The sequence below is a fragment of the Ceratotherium simum genome, chromosome 13 (assembly GCF_057802395.1).
Source record: "Ceratotherium simum simum isolate JZ-2026a chromosome 13, ASM5780239v1, whole genome shotgun sequence".
Lineage (NCBI taxonomy): Eukaryota > Metazoa > Chordata > Mammalia > Perissodactyla > Rhinocerotidae > Ceratotherium > Ceratotherium simum.
The window spans coordinates 14716542-14739459 of NC_141912.1; the positions used below are offsets into that span (position 1 = coordinate 14716542).

The 22918-nt window shown below is 40.4% G+C and overlaps 1 protein-coding gene across 9 annotated transcripts in view; it reads left to right on the forward strand.

The window, feature by feature from the left end:
* Positions 1–22918, forward strand: part of JARID2 (jumonji and AT-rich interaction domain containing 2) — a 260738-nt gene that overhangs the window by 72743 nt on the left and 165077 nt on the right. Inside the window, exon 2 of one of the 9 annotated variants that reach the window (XM_087438039.1) lies at positions 15563–15591. The exons of the other annotated variants lie outside the window; for them this stretch is intronic. The gene's annotated coding sequence lies outside the window, so the exon portion shown is untranslated. The remainder of the gene's footprint in view (positions 1–15562; positions 15592–22918) is intronic. 9 annotated transcript variants of the gene reach the window in all.

The following is a 22918-nucleotide window of genomic DNA, read 5'->3' on the forward strand; positions in this document are numbered from 1 at the left end:
CTTGTGCTTCATTGCACCTCACAATAAAGAGGAGTAGAGGGTCCTCGCTAGGCCTCTAGTGTCAAGGAATTTCTGCCTTTTCCCACAGACTTTTCCCTTCACCTCAGCGATTCTCAAAGTGTCACCTAGGGATCCCTGGGGTTTTCAGAGTCCCTTTTTGGGAGTTTGCAAGGTTAAAAGTGTTATCATGATAATACCAAGACATTGCTTTCCTTTTCCACTCTCATTCTCTCCCGAATGTGCAGCGGGGCTTTCCAGAACCTACATGATGTGTGATATCGCATCAGATTGAATTCAGTTATGAGAATCCAGCTGACTTCTATTAAGCCAGACATTAAAGAGATTTGCAGAAGTGGAAAACATTGCCACATTTTTCACTGAGTTTTTTAATTTTGGAACTTAAAAATTTGGAATGTTATTTATGTTAGCAGGTAATGGTTTTGTTATTTTCTAAATGAATTAATATGTATATATTTCAAAATTATCTCAGTTTCAATTTGAATATCTATATATCTATATCCCATGTAAACAACAGCTCTTTCGAGTCCTCAATAATTTTTCAGTGTTAAGAGATCCTGACACCCAACACTATGATAATTGCTGTTCTGCTTACATGTTCTGTGGTTTAAAACCTTTTTTCTAGAAGAGTAAACACCTCCTCCCCTTTACAAAACTTTTTATTATAGGAAATTGCAAACATATGCAAAAGTAGTGAAACTAATGTAATATACTACCACGTGCTCATCTCCAAGCTCCCCCAGTGTCCACCTCATGGTCAGTTATGTTTCATTTATACCTCTACTTCCACCCCTTGGATTGTACTGAAGCAAATCTTAAACATCATATTATGTATTTTGTAAACATTTCATTATTAATCTTTAAAAGATGAGGATTCTATTTAAAGAAAACATACCCATGATATCAGTAACATAAATAATAGTTTTTAATATCAAATAACTGGTCAATGTTCACATTTCCCCTATCTGTCTCTTATTCTGTTTTTAAAGGTTGATTTAAAATAAGGTCCATACATTGAGATTGGTTGATAAAAACATAGATTTAAAAATATAGATTTATTACTAGTCTAACACCCCCACTCCTACTCGCTCCTCTGAGATTTGTAATTTTTTGCAGAAACAGGGTCATATGTGCTGAGGGGCATAACTTTTGCGTGTGCAGGTGTGTGGCCTAATTTGCCAGCAGTCTTTGGGGCAGATCTGAAACCGTGTTGATAGGGTTTTGCTTTGAGGACAGACCATCCTTGTTTTCTTTCATATCTCGTTCTTCCCTTCTGATAGCCCCCACTTTATCCTCTGCACATTTTCATATTTCAGTCTCTCACCTGCAGTTTTTCAAGGGCACACATCTATGGTACTGTCCAACTGGTTTCTGGAAACTTCTGCAAAATATGTAGCTCCTTGGGTCTGTGAGTGCCATCGCACGTGGGTAGGTAGTGTGATTGAGGATGCGGGAATGTGAACTCATAATTGCCTCAGAAATGCACCTCTTGAGGGTGAGATCTGATGATGGGATTTAAGGGGTTGCTGGTTGACTTGTGGGGCTTGGGGGTACTTGGGGGCTAACTGGGGAGGAGAAGAGAGGACTAGGAGTGAGGGAGAGAGCCAGGACTCATGAAGGCAATGGAAGCATCTCGTGTAAACTAGCCCCCATAGGATTTTAGAAATTGGGTTTGGTGACAGTTTTTGTGAAAATCGGATTAATGTGCTTGGAGATGAATAGGGCCTAAAGGAGGCCTCTACCCTTTTCATTTTTACGTTCGTCGTTGAAGACACAGTGTCATTTTCTTTGTGAAGTCCTCTCCATCTCCCCAATTAGGTGCATCCTCCACATTTGTGTCACTCGTGTTACCTCGTTCATATTTCTGTCACAACACAAATCACACAAGATCTTAGTTGTTTGTTTTCAGAGGGGACTTTCCCGTCTGTGCTGCCCTGGCCCCCTTTGATCCATCCTGTTAGCAGATTGCTGGTGAATATTTACCCCAGGCCTTGTGGGCCCTTGTAGGTCCTGACATGCAGGTTGGAGGACACTCACTTTACCGTGTCCTGAGCTCTTGAAGCAAAGAACACTCCCACAGGGGCACGGAATTCAGGTGGCTTACAGAACTAGCACCAACATCTCCAAACTCTCCAAAAATCGTCAGTGATGATACCTTAGTAGCTCCCATTTACCCGGGTAAATCATGTATGTACCAGGCACTCTGTGAGATGTGCTTCACATGTATTATGTCCGTTCAACTCTGCTTGCAGGTGGCTGTTTCTCCTGCTCTGCTCCCTTCTGTCTGTAGGGATTGGACAAGTTACTTGAGATGCTGTAAATTTTAGTTATAATTATTATTACTTAGCGTCCTTGGAAGGATTAAGTGATTTTACATGTACAGTGCTTAGAGCATAGCTAACATTTATTGAATATTTACTCCTGGTTTTATAGAAGAGGAATTTGAAGCATCAAAATGTTCATCCAGGTTGCCTAGTGTAACGTTAACTGACTAGTAAGTGCTAAAGCCAGGACTGGAGTCTGTCTTAATCCAAACTTCAGAACATACATGCAGTCATAATGGGACTGTGCCCCTGTGACCTCAAAGCAAGAAATTCAAATTGTCAAGAACCCCCTGCCCCCACTTAAAATCGTCAGCGACTTCGTTTACAACACCGCAGTGTGTGTTTTATGGAACGTGGGCTGTTGCTGCTGTAGGGGGATTACTCATCAGGTATGCAGAGTTGTAAAGGGGCATCCATTAGATCTGTAGCTTCAGAGGCCCCAGCCCTGTGAGGATGGGCTGGGGGCACAGTCCCTGTTGACAAAGCTGGTGCACAGTGGCCAGAAGCAAAAGCCAGAAAAGTGACTGCTAGGCCTCCATATTTATAATATCCTCAAAAATGGCTTTTTGTTAGCTTCTCATCTCTCCCTGGAGACCAGATGAGTATCTGTACACCCACTGTAAATCCATTGGCTCAAGGAAGCAAACGAGGTGAGAAACAGAATTTAGGAACCCGGAGAAACAATCTATGTATTGGTGCTTGCATTTAATGAGGCAGAAATGAATGTCCGTTTAATATGTTTGCATTATTTTGCTATCCCCTTAGCCCTGCAGCTCCCTCCTTAATCATCACCTTACCATCTCTTGGGACTCCGGCCTGGGATTCTTCCGCCCTGTGCTTGTGATTAGTGCTGCCAGGGGAGTAGAGGAGAGAGGAGTGGGTGGGTGGGATTTGGGGAGGGATGGGCCTGGGGAAGTCAGCTGCTGCCAACTGTTCGTGGGTAGGGTGTATAGGGCGAGTCGACAACCTGCAGGGATCTCACAGAGGTTGAGCACGATTGTGGCGATGTGCTGAAATGAACTCTTGATGTTTCTGCCTCTTCACTCATGGCAGGCTCCCTGTAAACTGAGGGAAGTGTGTGTGTGTGTAGGCGGAGCATTCTGGACAGGATGGTGTTCTTTTTTGCTGTCCCATCCCCATTTGAGGGTGCACAGATTACTGAGCATCTCCCTTTCCATCTTTAATATGCGGGTTAAACCACTCTCATTCTGTCTGGTTTGTGAAGGTCAGGCAGGCATTTGGATTTTGTCTTCCCATTTCCAGATTGATGTCAAGGTCTTTAGTACCTTACCAAAGGTACTGGGTTTTATCTTAAGTCTTCTTTTGCCCACTCATGAATCCCTTTATCCTTTTGGGGGGAGGAAAATAAAGAACATGAGTTTTGTGCCAAGTTGTAAGTGTTTATTTTTTGGGAAAAATCTTTGTAGAACGTTGGTGGAGGTTTGTGTTGTTTCAGAGTCCTGAGAAATTTGAGAAATTTACCTTGTATAATTGTTCATGTACAGCTTAGTACTGATCAGTGAAATAGTTGTGGAGCAGCATCTTCATTTAATTTTTACTGAGTTTTGGGGTTTTACTGTAATTAAACTTGGCATTCATTTAAAGAATAAGTTGTGATTTCTTTGGTCACGACCTAGGGAAATTCACATGTATGTGCTCTGGGAGTGAATTCTGGTGCAAACCCCTCGCTCCCCCCCAACCCCCTTCCCTTTTTTATTTCACAAGTCAGGCTGTAACTTTAAAAGAAACTGTTAGGCGCTGTTCTCCAGATTATTCACAAAATGAGTCTTTGTCTGCTTTTCATTCACCATCTGGTTACAAAGCTAAATTGGAATCGTGCTTGTTTTAATTATTTTCTACTTGTGTGGCCAGGAGGTTATTTGGTCTGGTGAGGTTACACTAGAAGCTCGCGCTCTCATTAATACCAGCGCGTCCACATCCTGTGCTGGCAGCGGAGTGGTTAAGTTGATCCACTTGTGTGGCCAGCGCTTGATACAACACAGTGGTCACGACTTAAAATTACTGGAGGAAATGTGGTGTCAGTGTGTGGGTTTTTTCTTCTTCTTCTTTTTGTTTTAATATCCAATAATGTTAATTAAGTACGTTTTTCTTCCAACAGAAATGATTATAAATGGCTTAGGTTGACAATCTTAGGTTAGTGCATGGTGTTATTAAAGGGACAATGTGTATTTCAAAAATAGGTAAAATACGAAAGTATTCAAAACGCTTAATGTTTTGAACACTGCACATCATGAATAATGGAAATAGTGTAGTCAGAAACTTCTCTGTTCAGTCGTTATTTTTGGTGAATCAGCTAAAAGATGCAAGCATTGCAAAGAGCTATTGTCTAATACTAGGAAAGTCACATCAAAAGATGTCTTAAAATGTTTTTTTTTTTTTAATCGTCTTTTTTAATTCTCTGCTTTCTTGCTTGAGAGGACTGAATACCTCAAAGTGGTCAGTGTTTTCAGAAGGTGACTTTATTGAGGTTCTGTGAAATATTGTTAGGTGTTGTAATTAAGTAATTGTTTCTTAAGATAGTCTGATAAGTGCTTACCTATTCAACTTACATATTCGTTGTCTCTGTGAAATCAGTAGTAATTCTGAAATACATTGTCCTTCCCACTTCTCATTTAAAAAGCAAAGCGAATGTGTAGGCTAATATTGGGAAAGGAAAGCAAAAAAGCTGCCCCCCCCAAAGCTGTCCATTTGAACGAGAGTACACGAAATACTGCAGAAATTTGGGAGCGTACCTACTAAGGTAATCCAATACAAATGTGTGCTCTGGCATAGGAGCCAGAGTCAGTCATGACTGAAAAATTTGGAAAGGCTGGTAAAAAGAAGTACTGCCAAACTAAAAACCAGTAGCTCTAACTTAGCCATACATCAGAGTGTAGAAGGAGGAAGAAGGTGAAAGGATTAAAATGGGCTGGGAAAAAAATACCTGCAAAGAATGATGGGAATATTCATGCAAAACTACTTCATCGATAATGTATTGATATTTTATAGGAGGAAGTCAAATGGTTATTTCAGGAAAACAAATTAGCAATTTGCCCCATGAGTTTAGTTTTTAAGAGCTATCTGAATAATAATTGGAGCTCAAACTTGTCCCGCAGTTGTTTTTATTAATGAATTAAAATACATTGTGTAATAGTGTTAACATAAAAGACTCAAAGTTAGAACCAAATCTTTATTTTCATTTAATTGAACTGAAAGGTTTTTTGCAGCCTTGTGTAGAAACAGTTTTATTATGTGGAAGGAGCAAAATTTAAAACCCCTCTTCCAGATTGCCCATAACGTCTCTATACTTCTAAAGGAATATTTGTTATAGTGACAAAACCCTATAGTAAAACTCCAGGAGAGGGGACCAAGGTGTTTGAAAAAGGATTTGGCTTGCTGCATTGGTGAATGCTAGTTAGACAAGTGCTATTGGCCCCCTTGGTCTTCTGCCAATCTGATAGGCCCTCTAAGTTGTGTCAGGACTTTAGGGTTTCACTTGTTAAGACCCTGCTGAGTTGGGAAATGGGACAATCCTTTTTTTTTTTTTTTTTTTTTTATAATTTTATTTATTTATTTATTTTCCCCCAAAGCCCCAGTAGATAGTTGTATGTCATAGTTGCACATTTTCTAGTTGCTGTATGTGGGATGCGGCCTCAGCATGGCCGGAGAAGCAGTGTGTCTGTGCGCGCCCGGGATCTGAACCCGGGCCGCCTGCATCGGAGCGCACGCACTTAACCGCTAAGCCACGGGGCCGGCCCTGGGACAATCCTTTATGTAGATTTGCCCTGAAAAACAAACAAATCCAAATTGGGTAAATAGTTTAATACATAAATTTTTGTCTTTTTATACACACACACACACACACACACACACACGTTTCTTAAGCTTCTTCCCACTATCTTTTAAAATAACAGCCTTATTGAGATATAATCCATATACCATAAAATTCAGTCTTTTCAAATATACAATTCAGTGGTTTTTAGTATAGTAACAGAGTTACGCAACCATCACCACTATCTAATTTCAGAACATTTCTGTCACCCGTAAAAGAAACTTATACCCATTAGCAGTTGCTCTGCATTCCCTTCCGTCCCCCACCAGGCCCTGTCAATCGCTAATGTCCTTTCTGTTGCTATGGCTATGCCTATTTTGGACATTTCATATAAATGGAATCATAAAGTATGTGGCCTTTTGTGTCTGGCTTCTTTCACCTATCATAGTGTTTTTGAGGTTCATCCACATTGTACTGTGAATCAGTACTTCATTCCTACTCCCTTTTAATTTTTAAAAATTGTGATAAAATATACATAACAAAACTCATTTCAGTGGCATTGACTACAGTTACAGTGTTGTGCGACCACAACACTATCAATTTTCCAGAATTCCTTCTCTCTTTTTTTGTTAAAGATTTTATTTATTTATTTATTTTTTCCCCTTAAAGCCCCAGTAGATAGTTGTATGTCATAGCTGCACATCCTTCTAGTTGCTGTATGTGGGACGCGGCCTCAGCATGGCCGGAGAAGTGGTACGTCGGTGCGCGCCCGGGATCCGAACCCGGGCCGCCAGCAGTGGAGTGCGAGCACTTAACCGCTAAGCAATGGGGCTGGCCCGTCATTCTTTCTTATTGCTGATAATATTCCGTTGTATGAATATACCACATTTGATTCATCAGTTGATGGACATTTGGTTGTTTTCATTTATTGGCTATTATAAATAATGCTGTTATGAACACTGGTGTGCAAGATTTTGTCTGGACATAGGTTTCAGATTTTCTTGGGGATAGACCTCGGGGTGGAATTGATAGTCATATGGTAGGTACATATATCTTCTGTACATCTTTATTGGAGAAATGTCTCTTTAAATCCTTGGCTCATTTTTATTTTTTTTTGTGAGGAAGATCAGCCCGGAGCTAACATCCATGCCAATCCTCCTCCTTTTTTTTTCCTTTTTTCTCCCCAAAGCCCCAGTAGATAGTTGTATGTCATAGTTGCACATCCTTCTAGTTGCTGTTATGTGGGACGCCGCCTCAGCATGGCCGGACAAGCGGTGCATCAGTGCGCACCCGGGATCCGAACCTGGGCTGCCAGTAGCAGAGCGCGCGCACCCAATAGCTAAACCATGGGGCCGGCCCCTGGCTCATTTTTAAATTGGATTGTCTTTTTATTGTTGAGTTGTAAGAATCTTAATGTCTTCTGGATACAGGTTGCTTATAGGATGTATGCTTTGCAAATAATTTCTCCCCCTACTGTCTTGGAAATAGGTATGTATTGGATACTTCTTTTTTCTCAAATCCATCTGAATGAGTTTTGGTATTAGCAGAAACGATTATAGCTAGTTAGCCTCTATATTTGTTGAGGAATGTGTATGTATGTTAAAGAGAAAGGAAATGGAGGTTGAGTTATGTGTTAGCAGAAGTGAGATTCAAAGTTAGTGCCATAACATAGGAACATAAACTACAGAGATGGTAATTCAGAGTTCAAACAAGCAGCAAAGGAATCTGTTATCATGCGGGACACTCTGGAGAAGAGAGGAGCATTTTTTGTTTGTTTTGTTTTTAAAGTCTCTGGTTATTGGTATGGATGAACATACAAAACACATCAAGTGAGCAAACCTTTAAAGTACAATGTTTTACAATGTGGAAGTCCATAGCCCCAAAGGAAGCCTTGCTCGGTACAAGCAGAGGTGTTCTCAGAGCATGTGTAAGTTTGTACGGATGTGCAAACAGGAATTGATCTGACAGCGTGAAGACACGGCAGCCTTCTCTAATTAGAGCCTCTTGATGGCATTAAACTGTGTTGCTTAATTAAAATAAATCATACATTAACAGATCATGTCTCTGAAGAGGCATTGTCAATGTGCTGCATAATGGAACAAAATTTGACCTTGTAATCGTGGGAGTTCCTACGAGGTGATGGCTCTTGTCACCAAGGGGGACTTGAGCTCCACTTGAGTTACTTGGAAATAACTTAGATCTTAGAGAATGCGTCCTGATAATTCTGTTTATATGAAGATGATTTTTTATGTGGCGAAGTACTTTAAATATAAAGTCTTTTATATACATTGAAGGGAATAGAGTTTTCCATTCATTCCCTGTTTATTTCTAGTCACTAATTTTCTGACCCCCTCTTGATCTGGCTTGACTTCACTTCCACAGCAGTTTTTGCATGCTCATTCGACAAAGTGCTTGTTCCTTTCTTCCTCCTTCAGCCAGTATTTGGAGCCCACTGACTACTAGATGGGTCAGGCAGATATTGGCTGTTGTTACCATTGAGCATCTGGAAGACATCATGTTCTGTATGTCTTTTTTCAGATTCTTAATTCTATAATATTTGGGATAGTGTATAACTATAGAAACAGATCTAAACTCTGTACGAAGTAACAATAAAATATAGGCTAATGTGGGACTGGGAAAATTCTAGTTCCTGTTCAAAACTGACTGCTATTGCCAATTAAAGAACTGGAATATAATAGCATATGACACTACCTAGGCTCATGATGTTGCTATTAATTTATTTTCATTGGTTTAATTTTCAAAAATTAATGGTATTAAACCAGTGGGGTTTATTTAATTTCTTCTTGATACAGACTATTAAACACTCACCAGCCTTTTCTCTCTTGATTTTATAAATGGTTATTGAAAGTCAGCACATCCCAGCTCTGTAGAACTGGAGGGATCCCCGGGGATCACTCTGTCCACTCCCCTCTCTTTGTACATGAGAGTATTGAGGCATTAGGGTCACCTTGCTTAGGGCAGAGGTCTGCTGTGATGCCAGGTGTCTTGGGGCAGGGCTCTTTCTATTCTGTAGTGCTGCCTATAACAACATTTGACTCGTTTGACTATTCCTCCTAGAGGTGCTCTCTCTTTTCTTTGCATCTGGGACACCATTAATCTCTTCCTTTGTTCTCTTCCTGTCTCTGACCATTCTCGACTTGCACTTCCTCTTTCTCTGTTTGCCCCTTGATGTTGAGGTGTCCCTGAGCATCTCTTTACTCATGGTGTCCGCTGTCCTCACAAGATGTGTTGAAGACCCCCTGATTCTCTATCCACAGCCTTTTCTCCAAGCCTTAGCCATTCCTATTTGCCCACTGTTCCTGTGGAACAGGAGTTAGAACAGGCGCTTCGTGTCCTCCTCTTCCTTTTGGTAGATGTGGCTGTCTAAAGCATGGCCCCTTCGTCATCCTGGAGCAGAAGAGACTGTGCAGTGAACACCATCGAGGTGGCCTGGACTACTATCCCTGAAACTGTGAAAATGAGGGAAGAGGGATGGGGCAGTGGGTAGATTGCCTCTGGGAGGGAAGGAAAAGTGCTTCAGGTCTAACTAATTTAGTTATGTGTTTTATGACGATGATTCTAAAATGCCAGTATATTGTTGTTAAAAATAGGAATCCAACGATTAAACATGTTGGCGTTTCAGATTTTGGAATGAACTACTTTTGTCAACCTCACAATTTGATAATTACTGACATTGAGTTAGAACTGTAGCATACATTTTAAGCATACATTTAAAATAACATCTGTAAATTCCTGTTTACAGTGATAGACACTAAGGCTTTTGTAAGGAAACCATTTTGCCTGGGGAAAGAATGTTGTACTAATTTCCAAATGTTGAACAGTGCTCTCTGGAGCTTATTAAAAAGCTCACCCCTTTCAGTGTTCTGTTTCAGCATTGGTTTACTAGTAAAATACAGGGTTATGGTTTCTAAAAAAAAAATTATAAAGTAAAGTTTTTAGGTGTAAGTTTTATGCATTTTTAACACATAACCAGGATTGTGTATTTTAACATGCTCTCTAGGTTAATTGTGATGTGTAGTCAGGATTGGGAACCAGCACTAGGCTTTTACCAAATTTCTTTTGCCAGGCAAGTGTTTAGTTATTTTAACATTGAAAGTGGTTCTGTAGGTCACATGTAAAAATTAAATTTGTTACATCTGATCACCCCTTTTATATGTATTCCACATTATAGGGTTATCTCTGTTAATGCAGATGCAATATTCTGATGCCATAGCTATAAAGTTATTAAAGAGTAAGGACAAACTTACTCGGCATGCCTGTGAGGTGCCTGGCATGTCCTTTCCTCTGTGTATGTGCCTTCTCCTTTACTTCTTACTTTACAAATGAAGGCAGCTGATGCCCAGTCAGGTCACACAGCAGGTAAAATCACGGGCTGGTTTCTGAGTCTAATTTTGACTCTGACTTATGTGACATGAATGGTGCTTTTGATACTTTGCTTGTCATTAATTGGGCGTGTAATTTACCTACTACATGGAAGTAGTTCTGAGCACCCAGTCTGGTGCTAGTTTTTTTTTTAATCTTTTTTTTTTTTTTTGGTGAGGAAGATCAGCCCTGTGCTAACATCTGCCAATCCTGCTCTTTTTGCTGAGTAAGACTGGCCCTGGGCTAACATCCGTGCCCCATCTTCCTCCACTTTATATGGGACGCTGACAGAGCATGGCCTGACAAGCGGTGCGTCGGTGCGCACCCAGGATCCGAACCGGCGAACCCCGGGCCTCCGCGGTGGAGCGCGGGCACTTAACTGCTTGTGCCCCCGGGCCGGCCCCAGTCTGGTGCTAGTTTTGATCCCCTGAGTGGATGTGCCAACCCCCAGGCTGTAAAGTTCACTCCCAGTCTTGCTTTGACTGGTCTCTTTAGTGGATGAATATTGGAAGAAGTATTGAATTGACATGTAGGAAACGTTGGACTTCCTCTCTGACACACTTCCTTTCGTATGACTTGGTGGTGTTCTCTATGGTTCTTAGAGTTATATCTGTGATGGGGCAGGTAGATTGGTGGTGTGGATGTCGCAGTCTTTATTCCAGTCCTTCTTAGTTCCTTCTACGTCAGAAATGTATCTTGTTTCCTCTTCAGTAGGAAAAAAGGTGAGTATGAATGTAGGATAGCTGTAAATAACACTCCCACGTCTCACATGATCTTGTGACCCATCTACGCCTGAAGTCATCTGTGGGATGTTAACCAACATTTTGCTCCCAAGTCGTGTTTTGGGATGTGTCTGTCTCCCCATGATAATTTAAACCTGGTCAGAGTCCTGGCCACCTTGAGGTGGGAGGCAGGTGTGCAGTGCTAATGTACTTCACATAAACCCAATGACCTTTATCTCTTAAAAAAAAAAAGTGAAAGAAAAGACACTCTTTGCAAAAGGAAGTCTTTTCTTATATACCCACGCTATTCTTCCTGCTCCGTGTGATGTTAGAAGTGTTATTTTCACTGTTAGTTCTTGATGATCATTTCTTCTGTGCAATTTTGAGATGCCTCCTTGTTGATGGAAAATTATGAAATATTCATGAAGAACTAGGGCCTTCTCCCTAGCCCTTTTCTTCTTTTTTGCTATATGTACCTATTATTTACATAATGAATGTTTCTCCCTCCCATATGTCTTTCCCACTCATCCACATGTTGAGTGGAAAATTAAAAAATTGTTCTTAAATATAGTTAGGATTTTTCTTTGAAACAGCAGATGTAAGATCTACAAAGTCTTCCTTAATAAGCAGACGGGGCTTTCAGTTTCTCTACAGCAGATAGGGAAGTGGTCACAGTCTGGGGCAGCTCACAGCCTCAAATCTCAAATTTGCCAGAAATGCTGCCCACTCTTCGCGGGCCTGCCACAGTGTAGGTGCTCCATAAACAGTACTTACCGCACTGCACTGACTGGACCTTCTATTTTGTCATTAGAATAGTTTATATTTACACATGAAATTTCTTCTTTGGGTAATAACTGTACTCTAGGAATTATTGAAGGGATGCCAGTTAATTTTGCCACTGATTGCTGGATTATCATTATTATTCAGTAAATGGAGATGAGAAATCACGTTGATGAAAGGCTGGGTTTGGAACAGTGCCCAGGCACGAGCAGAACCACAGTCTCCTCATAGTACCTTCACTGATAGATACTCAGTAAATGTTTCAGCAAATGAAATGATGTGATTAAAGATTATCGGGAGGGTATGCAGTCCTAAGAATGTCTACGTTAGGAACTGCAGAAAGAGGAAGAGTATAATTTTGGTACAGTTTGACACACTATTTTGTGTTTGATTTATTTAAAGTAGCTTTTTATATTACGTGAGTAGTTTATTTTTATCTTAGAACATTTGGAAACTCTGGATGCTAAAAAAAAAGGAAATAAAAAGAGCAAGATGTGTCCCACTCTGATAATAATTAACATTTGTGTTTATCAATTTTTCTCTTTTTCTCATCTTGTGGGCTGAAATATGAAGAAATCAAAGAGAAACAATTCCCAAAGCATATTGTACATGTTGATTTTCTTACTTTGTCTGGTTTTAAAATAATTTTCTGCATCTTTCTTTGTAACTGGCTGTGTAGTGTTCCCCAGTGCAGCTGAATTGAATCATTGAATCACAGGCTGCCCACCCCAGGCATTGTGCAGTGTGATCCCCACCCCCTCTGTTGGGCCTGTTTAATCTCTGGAATAACTCCAGAGCGTAGGCATGGATGTGGGAACCTGGGGCAGGGGAGACACACACTTAGGGTGGTCTGACACCCACATCTTCAGCTAGCCCAGTCCAGCCACTGTGCTGTTGTCTGCTAGAATTTATTAACACCTGGCTTTGAATAAAGTAGTGAACGTCCTCAAAATTTAGTGCGTCTTCATAATTATCTCTTTAGGATAAGAAGGAGTAAATTGCTTGGTTAAAATATACACGTCATCTATTTTTTTTTATTGAAATAGAGTTGACATACATTATTCTATTAGTTTCAGGTGTACAACATCGTGATTTGACATTTATTTATGTTAGAAAATGATCACCTTGATAAGACTAATAACCATCTGTTGTCATACAGAGTTATTAACAATACTGTTGACTGTATTCCCTGCACTGTATATTACATCCCCATGGCTTATTTATTTTATGACTGGAAGTTGGATACCCCTAGCCCCTTCACCTATTTTGCCCCTTATACATATTTTTTTTTTTTAAAAAGTCTTTTGATAAGTCTTAACTTTTACATAACTCTTAAAATTCATGGAGATATCCTGGGAAGTTTCCTAGTTTATTCAAATTATAGAAAAAGGAGATGGTTTTTATTGACAAAAGTATTTTTCATAGGATTATTCAAATAATCTCCTACTTCAAAACGAACATCACTATGTATTGTGACCATTTCCCACCCCAATACTAGTATAGTACTAAATTAGTCAATCATTATTTAGATGCTTTGATTTTAGAATGTATTTATGTCCATGTTCTAAAATGCGTCCTGGGCAGGTAAAATAATTAAGGTTGTGGTGGTGAATAGCTGCTTTATTTATGCAGTCCTAGTTTAGGATTTAAAAAATGCTGTTATAGATGCTTTTCAAATTTGATTTTGTGATTTCTGGTATTTTTCCACTTAACTTCAAAGGAAGGGTGTCATTAAGGTTCTCCTCATGCAACCAAATCAATCTTACAATTTGGTGGGCATTATTATTGCTGGTGGAATTCAAAGATGGGGAATATCATATTTAACTCCCCCAGAGCTCTGGGTTGAGGTTGCATTCAATAGTTGGATGTGTGTTGAGAGTATGATCATCTTTGGTATAAAAATAAGCTATTGTACATCAAAGAGGCCTGTGCTAAGTATGATTCCATCAGTGTCTTTGGAGGGGAGGAAGGGCAGCTTGATATGCTGTCACGGTGCCCTCCAACAGTTAGCAGATGTTCTGTGAGTTAATGTTGCCCTTCACTTATCTTTGACAGAAGCAGGGTCTGGTTAAGATCAGATTGTTTAGACTAATGCATGTTGATCTTGGCATAGTAATCAGAAGACTATAAGCCAGCTACACAAGGAAAAAAGCCAGTGGTGGATTGTTAGATTAAAAAACAAAGCAATTAATAGTTGGAGAATACCTCTGGTGCCCGTGACTCATTTATAGCCATTCATTCTGATATATACTGCTTTTAGATTTACCTGAGAGGACCTTTTAAATAGCTTCAGAGTATTAAGATACGTCCTGCTGACCTTGCTGATCAGGGCATCAGAGTTCGTGCCAGCCATCCTTTTAGATCTCCAGGGAGATCACGGAGACAGCTATCCATTTGGGTGTTTTTGCAGCTACGTGACACTTCACTGTTTGGCACTTGCAGTTTAACTTAATGTGCACTTAATATTAACCTAATGCATATATAATATAGAGTCGAATGCAAAGTTTGCTTGAGTTTTAGGGGTCGTACATGATATTCTGTCACACTTGGGACTACGTGGTGATTTTATAGTTTCTAGTGGTGGCTATGAAGCTCACTTTCATGGTTGACTATAAAGTAGTGGCCAACCCTAAAGCAGTTTTGGGAAGTAGATGAAAGAGGGAGATGTTCACTGATTCTCCGTTATTTTATTCAGTGGGTGGTGCTTGAGTATATAATTTCCTCTCTTCCATTCTGTCATGTTCCATGTACCAAAGATTAAAGATTAGAGATTTTCCTAGTTAGATTGGGGTTAGGAGTGAGCATGGAGTATATGTAGCTCGGATGACTCAGCTGTTGTAGTGAAAAATAGTTTGTTTGAAAGAATTTTTGGAAAGAGGTTCATACGAAAGTCTGATGAGCTCTCTGCTGTTTTCTTAAACAGCTTTATTGAGATTAAAGTTACATACCCTACAATCTACCTTCTAAAGTATAAGATTCAATGATTTTTAGTGAATTCTCAAGGTTGTGCAGTTATCATCATAATCTAATTCCAGCATATTCCCAGCCCTCAATCTCTGATTTTAGAAGTAAATTATCTGTGAATATTTATCTGAAATATGACTGTTTCTTTCCATGAAGTGTTGATGGCAGTTATTTTGATGGATTCTATCCCACCTAGTGTGTAGCTTTTTATGTTACTTCTATATATTCTCTGCAGAAAATTTTTAATCCCGGGTTGTCTGCCTCTTCCTGGTCTGAAGTTTTCTGTAACAGACAAGTCGTACAACTATTGTAATGCTCTGGGCATCTATATATACATAATTTTATTGATAACTTATGCTGTAAAAATGCTACTGATATCATAATACATTTTTGAAGACTTGGATTATTTGCTGTTTTGTATTATCATCCTCCATCTTTAACATCGATAGTAGAGAAAACATTTAAAATTTTTTTGCCAAAGCCTAATTTAATTAGAAAAGTAAAATTGCTGCTGTTACAAAAATCATAAAACGCACATCAAATGTGATTTCTTTCTGTATAGCCACTGCTTGTAATTTGTTTTTTTTTTGTTGCTGCAGCTGTCTTCCAGGCTCAGAGATGATAGTTGGTGAGTGTTCCTGCTGCTTTCTTCCTACACTTTTCTAAAGCTTCTAGTATAGGTTCTTGTTTTTTTAAGCTTTAGAGACTTACGCACTGCTTATCTATATGTGTAGACAAGTTTTTTTCAAAAGCCTTTTTAAGGAGGGCTAGAGTAGATTCAGGAATGCATGGTGTGGTCTAATATTCTTGACCACGGATGTGCATCTGCATCCTTTGTGTGCAACTACAAAAATTCACCACTGTGAGCTCTACCCCCTGCTACTCTGGTTTGGAATAACTAGAGTAGAGCCCTGCTATCATGACTGGAGCTGCACCCCAATTTGAGAACCATTGTAAATTGGTTTGTCTTTGGACTGAAAGTCTGAAGGTCAAGGTTACCAATTGATCTTGGTCTAGTCATTGTATTCCTGTCTTTCACCTGTGCGCTTGAGGAGCTTTTAATATGAATTAGACAGTGTATAGGAAGGTAGTTGAAGTCCTTGGAGGAATATGATTTAACCAAAATTCAATTTATAATTAAATATAGCTGACCTTTTATTAATATTGTGTTGTTGGGAATGAAATTAGACCATCTGTATTTTATGAATTTTATAGCTTTTATAAATACTCTCCTTTATTTTTTTTTTTCTTAATTTTATTTATTTATTTTTTCCCCCTAAAGCCCCAGTAGATGGTTGTATGTCATAGCTGCACATCCTTTTAGTTGCTGTATGTGGGACGCGGCCTCAGCATGGCCGGAAAAGTGGTGCGTCGGTGCGCGCCCAGGATCCGAACCCGGGCCGCCAGCAGCGGAGCGCGCGCACTTAACCGCCAAGCCACGGGGCCGGCCCTAAATACTCTCCTTTAAAATACAAATTTTGACTTGACTTTATTCCCTTTAGATGGAATTTTTTTTTTTTTTCGTGAGGAAGATTAGCCCTGAGCTAACATCTATTGCCAATCCTCCTCCTTTTTTCCCTTTTTCTCCCCAAAGCCCCAGTAGATAGTTGTATGTCATAGTTGCACATCCTTCTAGTTGCTGTATGTGGGACGCGGCCTCAGCATGGACAGAGAAGCGGTGCATCAGTGCGCACCCGGGATCTGAACCCGGGCTGCCAGTAGCGGAGCGCACGCACTTAACCGCTAAGCCACGGGGCCGGCCCCTAGATGGAAATTTTTTGAAGAGGATTTCCATTTTCTTATGTTTTCTTAGAGAACATGGGTAAGGTTCTGGTTTAATATAACCCTCAGGTTGCTATGTTCTGTTTGGGTCTCATTGAGCCTTGGGTAGGCCAGAAGGCTGAGCCTCCACTCACTTTCGTAGGTGGCTGTGGAAGGGAACTGCCTGGGGTTGAACCTCTCCTCTGCCACTTACAAACTGTGCAGTCTAGGTCAGGTTAGCCTTTCCTTCATGGGGTTGTTCTGAGAATTAGTTGTGATCTATGTAAAATCTATTCAATAAGTGTTTATTGTTTTTGTTGTTTTATTCAGCTGTTTGTACTTGAAATAATGAATTTTTTAAAGTGAATTTCCTGTCTGGTCATACTACATTCTCTGTCTTGTTTGTTGTCAGATGTAGACTGGAAGCTTTGAAGAGGCTCAGACTCTTTCCATCCTGTGAAATGTGCATTGAAGTATCTATTTGGTGGATGTTACTTTAGTGGTGGTTTAAAGGAGTTTAAACGTGCTTCCCAAAGAACCTGGCTTACATTAATGTATTCATTTATTCGTTAGGAGAGGAATTCATGTTTTATGACACAGTAGCTACTAGCAGGTGTTAGAAACTCCTGTTGTTAACACTGATGGCAATCAACATTTAACTTTTTTTCTACACTGTCTGCTGTCTTGTGGTTTTCCCCCATTTATTCTTAATTGTCATGTATAGTGGAAGTAATTAAATCCATGAGTCTCATCCTCTTGTTATAAATGTTTGCAGCCCTTTTAAGTTTTCTTGGCTTTCTCAGATTCTGGATTCAGTTACCATGCTGATGGTTCTCTGGTTAGAAGGGCACACCAGTCTGCTTTGGTGTGGCATGTGTCCTTCCTTCCTGCTTTTCTGCGTTTGGTTGACACACCTGTGTACATAAGTCTAAGAAAAGAATTTTCCCTTCCTTTCTCTGGGAGAGGGGATGTGGAGCCATGGTTTAAAGAAACTTTCCCAGCTGCCTCCCAGCATTGCTTGATTTCATTTGTCCTGAATATGCCCCATGGGCGTACACATTTGGTTGTTTGTAATTCCAAATAGATTTTGAATATAGTGGTCGAAGTTATGTAATTGAACTATTTTATATGAGAAAGAAGCCAGGTAGAGTGATTGCCTAAAACAGTATTTGACTCTCCTAACCTGCGGTATTAGGTGATAAAGTAATCTGAGTACAGGAGAACACGCGATATGCAACTAAACTTTAAGTAGCTACTATTTATGTGGAGAATGAGGATATGGGGGAAAGCAGAAGCCAGGGGAAATATATTATCCTAAATCTTTTTAGGGTAGAAAGAATGGGAATATGTTGATATAATGCAATATTTAATGAAAACGTGGAGTGGGGAGTGTGGAGAGAAAGGGAGGGGAGTGCGTGCTTGCTCATGAGAAAAATGGTTATTTTATTTTAAGCAAGCAAGCATTCCTGTAAGTATTTTAACCTTTTAAGCATTCAGAATCCATTTTGCCTTCCCTGATTACTCACGTGGCTGGTGAGCATTTGTGAGAAATGTTTCAGTTCCCATTATGTGTGTTTTAGATTCCTGGGTATATTGTGTAATGTTTTATTTTTGAGGATGTGAACGAAAATGAGACAAAGAACGAGGCATTCTTATCAGCTACACCAATGACTTTTTAAAAAATATAATTCTCTTGGGGTTTAAAAATTACACTTTCTGTATGCTGGTAGTGGCTTGAAATCCGTTTTACGAGACAAGGAAATTTAATTATTTCTCTTTAAGTATGTTGCTCTCTCTCTGAATTTTCATTGTAGCAGATTATTTGGGAGGCAGCTGGGCGGGGGGGCTCGTCAGTATTTTCTAAAATGTGTTTTGGAAACTTCCATTGACTGGTTGAAACTCTTCAGAAGCTCACAAAAGTGGTTTAAAGTTTTAATTAGATTTAATATTTTGTTCCAGATGTTAACTAGTGGATTTTCTTTTCCTTTTTAGTTATACTTGAAAGAGCAGAGAGAATTGCTCTTGATTTCTTCTCAAGTATAAAAATGTCAAACTTGAGGTAATCCTTTATTCTTCATTGAAACCATTAGAGAGTGAAAAGCCCACACAATCAAGCCTTTGCAGACAGGAACAACGTTCAGCTAGATGAGAAGCAGCTGTATCAGGAGGATCAGAGTGGGAAGAGCTCACCAGAACACACTTGGCTGCTGAGGTTTAGCATTTAATATTTACTGCCTCTTTGGGCGGGGGGAATTAAGCCAATTAATTGGATAGAAAAATTATTTATTTCAATGGAAGAGGCAGGACATTGTATACCTTCTGAGGCACACAGGGTGGAATTGAAGTTTGACTCCTTAATTAAGGTCATGAAAGGAACTCCAGGCACACAGTTGAAAAGGTTTTTTTGACGTTAATTTGTGTGCATTAGGGATGGGAAACATTTTCCCATATTGTAATGTAAACTCCTCTTTTTGACCTTGCAGTTTATATTGCTCTGCTTATCACTTTTCTTTAAAAAAAAAAGAGAAAGAAAATCCCATCTCCATGAGGTCATAGCTCATCTCTGGATGATGTGGTAGATTAGTACTGGTTAGTTCTGAAGGACCTAATTGCTACTTCAGCTTTTATTCTCTCATTCAAGATGGTGACTTCCCTTTGGTGATGGAAGATACTGAACAAAAATGTAAAAATGTTCCATCTGAGTATGGAATTTTGTGGGTGGGTAAATTTTTCGTGTCTCCGTCCGCTGCCACAACCACATTATGTGCTCTAATTAGGCGCATGTGAGTGAAGTGGGCCTAACTGGGTTATCCAAAGAGAATGAGTAGACAGAAGTTTCAGCCAGAACTATTTCCAGGTTGGAAAATTCCCACTTCTATTTCCAGAGTTGTTCAGTCTGGAGGTAGAGTACAAATTAAAGAGCACTGTTTTCAGAAGTGGGATTGGGTTTTGGCATTGGTTGCTTGATAATTGCAGTTTTGGCAGAAGATCATTGATGGGTTTTGGCTCGCCAGACATGAGGAGCTCCTGAGGAAACATTGAAGAAAAAAGGAAGGGAGACCATAAAGGGAAGTCTGAAGTAGGGAGGAAACACGAAGGCCCCCCAGTCCCCTCCCTGGGCTGCAGTTGTGTTTATATATCAGTGAGAGTGAGGGAAAGCTGAAGATCTGGTGGCTCAGAAACAGCAGTTTCCGATTCTGGCCTTCATTTTAACGCACGCCTTGTCTTCTCTAGCTAAAACCCTTGGCCATTGTGTTTTGGGGACAAGGCAAACACCATTTTAATGTGTTTACCCTGACATAGTTTCTTCTCACACCTTGACCCTGATCTTTTGTCACAGATGTCAAATCTGGTCATTCTTAAGTTTTAGTGACCTTATATCCATGAGATGATGCAAGTTACAGATATTGGGTCAGAGGTGGTAACTGGGCCCACTTTATGTTGAGTAAGTCTACTGGATTTGTTCAACTCTGTGGATACACAACATCTGTTCTAACTCAGGGTCAGAATTTGAGGAGTTAGATAGCCCCTCTATCAAATTTTGGCATGAGCAAAGGCAGATCTCAGAGTCACCATTAGCAAGATAGGGTGGACGGGACAGCCGTTATATGTGATTGCGTTTCTCTTTTGAGCTGTGCATTGGCCAGGCACTTGAAGTGACCACGCTATGTTTTGCTTTATCCATGATGAAGTCAGGCTGCACGTCATCCTGCTCTAGCTCACTCTGTTTCTCCATAGCTCTGTCTGGAGACTTTTATCAAAACATGTATTCCCTGGCAGATAGTCCTTTATCATAACATGAAGACCATATAGCTAGTCGGGAGGGATATTGGTGTTACTGACCAGTGGTGCTCTGTAATTATCACATTTCATGTTTTAAATTGCCTACAATAAATAACCAGGTGGGGCCGGCTCCGTGGCTTAGCGGTTAAGTGTGCGCGCTCTGATGCTGGCGGCCCGGGTTCGGATCCCGGGAGCGCCCCGAGGCACCACTTCTCCGTCCAACGTGAGGCCGAGTCCCACGTACAGCAACTAGAAGGATGTGAACCTATGACATACAACTATCTACTGGGGCTTTGGGGGTAAAAAACTGAATAAATAAAAATCTTTAATAAATAACCAGGTGGCACCTGTGACATAGTTTCCACAGTATGAGCGAATTTGGTCACTGTTGTTCACATTGTCATCACTGCAGTCAAGTTAAGGCATTGTTGGGTTGCTGTTAACAGGCACACAAGATTCAGAAAGACTTCATTTCAATGGCAGATCATGTTGTAAAGTTATACAAACAAAGGCAAAGAAATGAAACAACAGGCTGTAAGTTTCATATTAGTGAAACAAATATTTGTTGTGGCCAAATTTCATGTTTTCTTGCAAAACAACTTGCAAGTGTTTTACAGGACCTAAAACAAGAAAGGTGGCCCCCAAATAGATGAGGTTATGTTAGGTCCGCAAGGATTGCCTGTTTCAGGGCACCTGAAGGCGGGAGAAACTACCCACATCTTGGGACTTTTAAAGAAAATTCAAAGCAAAAAAGCTGGTATCTTGAGCATGATTAAGGGATTGCCTCATAGTTACTGACAGTAGTGTTTTCAGCCTTCGTGTTAATGGTGAATTTCATACTTGTCGACACCATTACTTGAAGGTACCTTTTTGGTGAAGGAAGAGGCGTTGCTAAACTTTTAACACTGACAAGTATTTACTGTGCTCACAGTAATGAGAAAACTGAGCTCACCTTGGGGTGGGGGGGCTCCCGTTCTAGTAGGGGAGCCAAGCGTTGATTAGAATCTCTGGGTAAATATATTGTTCTAATAGGCAGACAACATACTAATACTGAGTTTGAGGGAAACTTCTGATGCAGAGACATTTTCAGCTGATACTTGAAAGGCGAATGAGTTAATTAGGGGAAAGGCTAGTAGAGTTTGGGCAAAACTCCTGTTTTGCTCCCGTGGATAGCTGCCAGGTGTGGATTGTTCTGTTAAACAGTCAAACAGAAAACCTTTCTTCTAGCCCAGGGCAGTGTAGTGTCCCAGACCGACAGTAGAATAACGAAGTGGGAGGTGTTAGGAGGTCTTGGTTCTCCTTCTTGCCTTTCTCAGTAGAGTCCAAACAAGACTTTCTAACCTTTGTTTAGGCTTTCTAGGTCTCAGTGTCGTCGTATGTAAATCTTGGTGCAAGTGTGGTGTTCTGCGGATAGAAGGACGTGCCTTTGTATCACACAAGCTGCTGGTATACTGTAGCTTGTGAGAAGAAGCTATTTTCTGGGGGTCAGTCCTATTCACCATTACTTGTACATTTGGTGTGGCCCCGTGCTCCCCCCCCGCTTTTTTTTTTTAAGAAATAACCACTCTATGGGTTAAACTTGGAAGTTATTCTAGGCTTCTGAAAAGTTGCTGTGTGGTCCCTCAATGCACACGCTTTTGTGCAGCATTATAAATGGGATGTTTTGGCATCAGTAGCTGCTTCGTTTGGCAGGGAGAGAGATAGCCTGAGTCACTTGCCCTGGTGCTTCTTCCAAGCTCTCCCCGCTCCTTGCTTCCCTCTGCTGATCACATCCCAGGAGACCCTCTCTGCAAACTAGTTTGGGCTTGGCTAGAGAGTTTGGTAAAAAGGAGCAGGTACTCCAGTATACATCCTTTTTTAAAAGGAAAATTACTGTGCTAAATCTGAGGCCATGAGGTATTTAAAGGCTATGTTGACTTTTTTTTTTTATCTTTTTTTTTTCATGAATAGTTGCCTCATTTCTCAGATGTATCAGAGGAACTCTGCCCACTAGCTCCTCACAGGACAGGATGGGCAGGAGCCTGTTGTGTTCATTGCTAGCTTATCTTCGCAGCTCCCCTCCTCCCCGATATCCTATTTATTTCTTACACACTCAAATTAATTTATTGATGTGTAATTCTTTATAACAGAAAACGGTAAAGGCTGCTAGAAATACTGAGCAATCATGCTTAGCTGAGATTCCTGTGAGGCTGTAGGTTTTCACAAGCAAAGCTCTCTGGATTGTTAAGAAACTCTCTTTAGATTCCCTTCCCCCTAACCCACTTCTTCAACATTAATGTCACATTGTCCTCTGTCTGAATTGTTTCCTAGTAACACATGCACTGTCGCTGTCGGCGAGAAGTTCTTGTCCCGGCTCAGATAGAGGTTCCTAAAGCAGCAGCCCCGAGGAGGACCACACCTGCCTGGCTGCG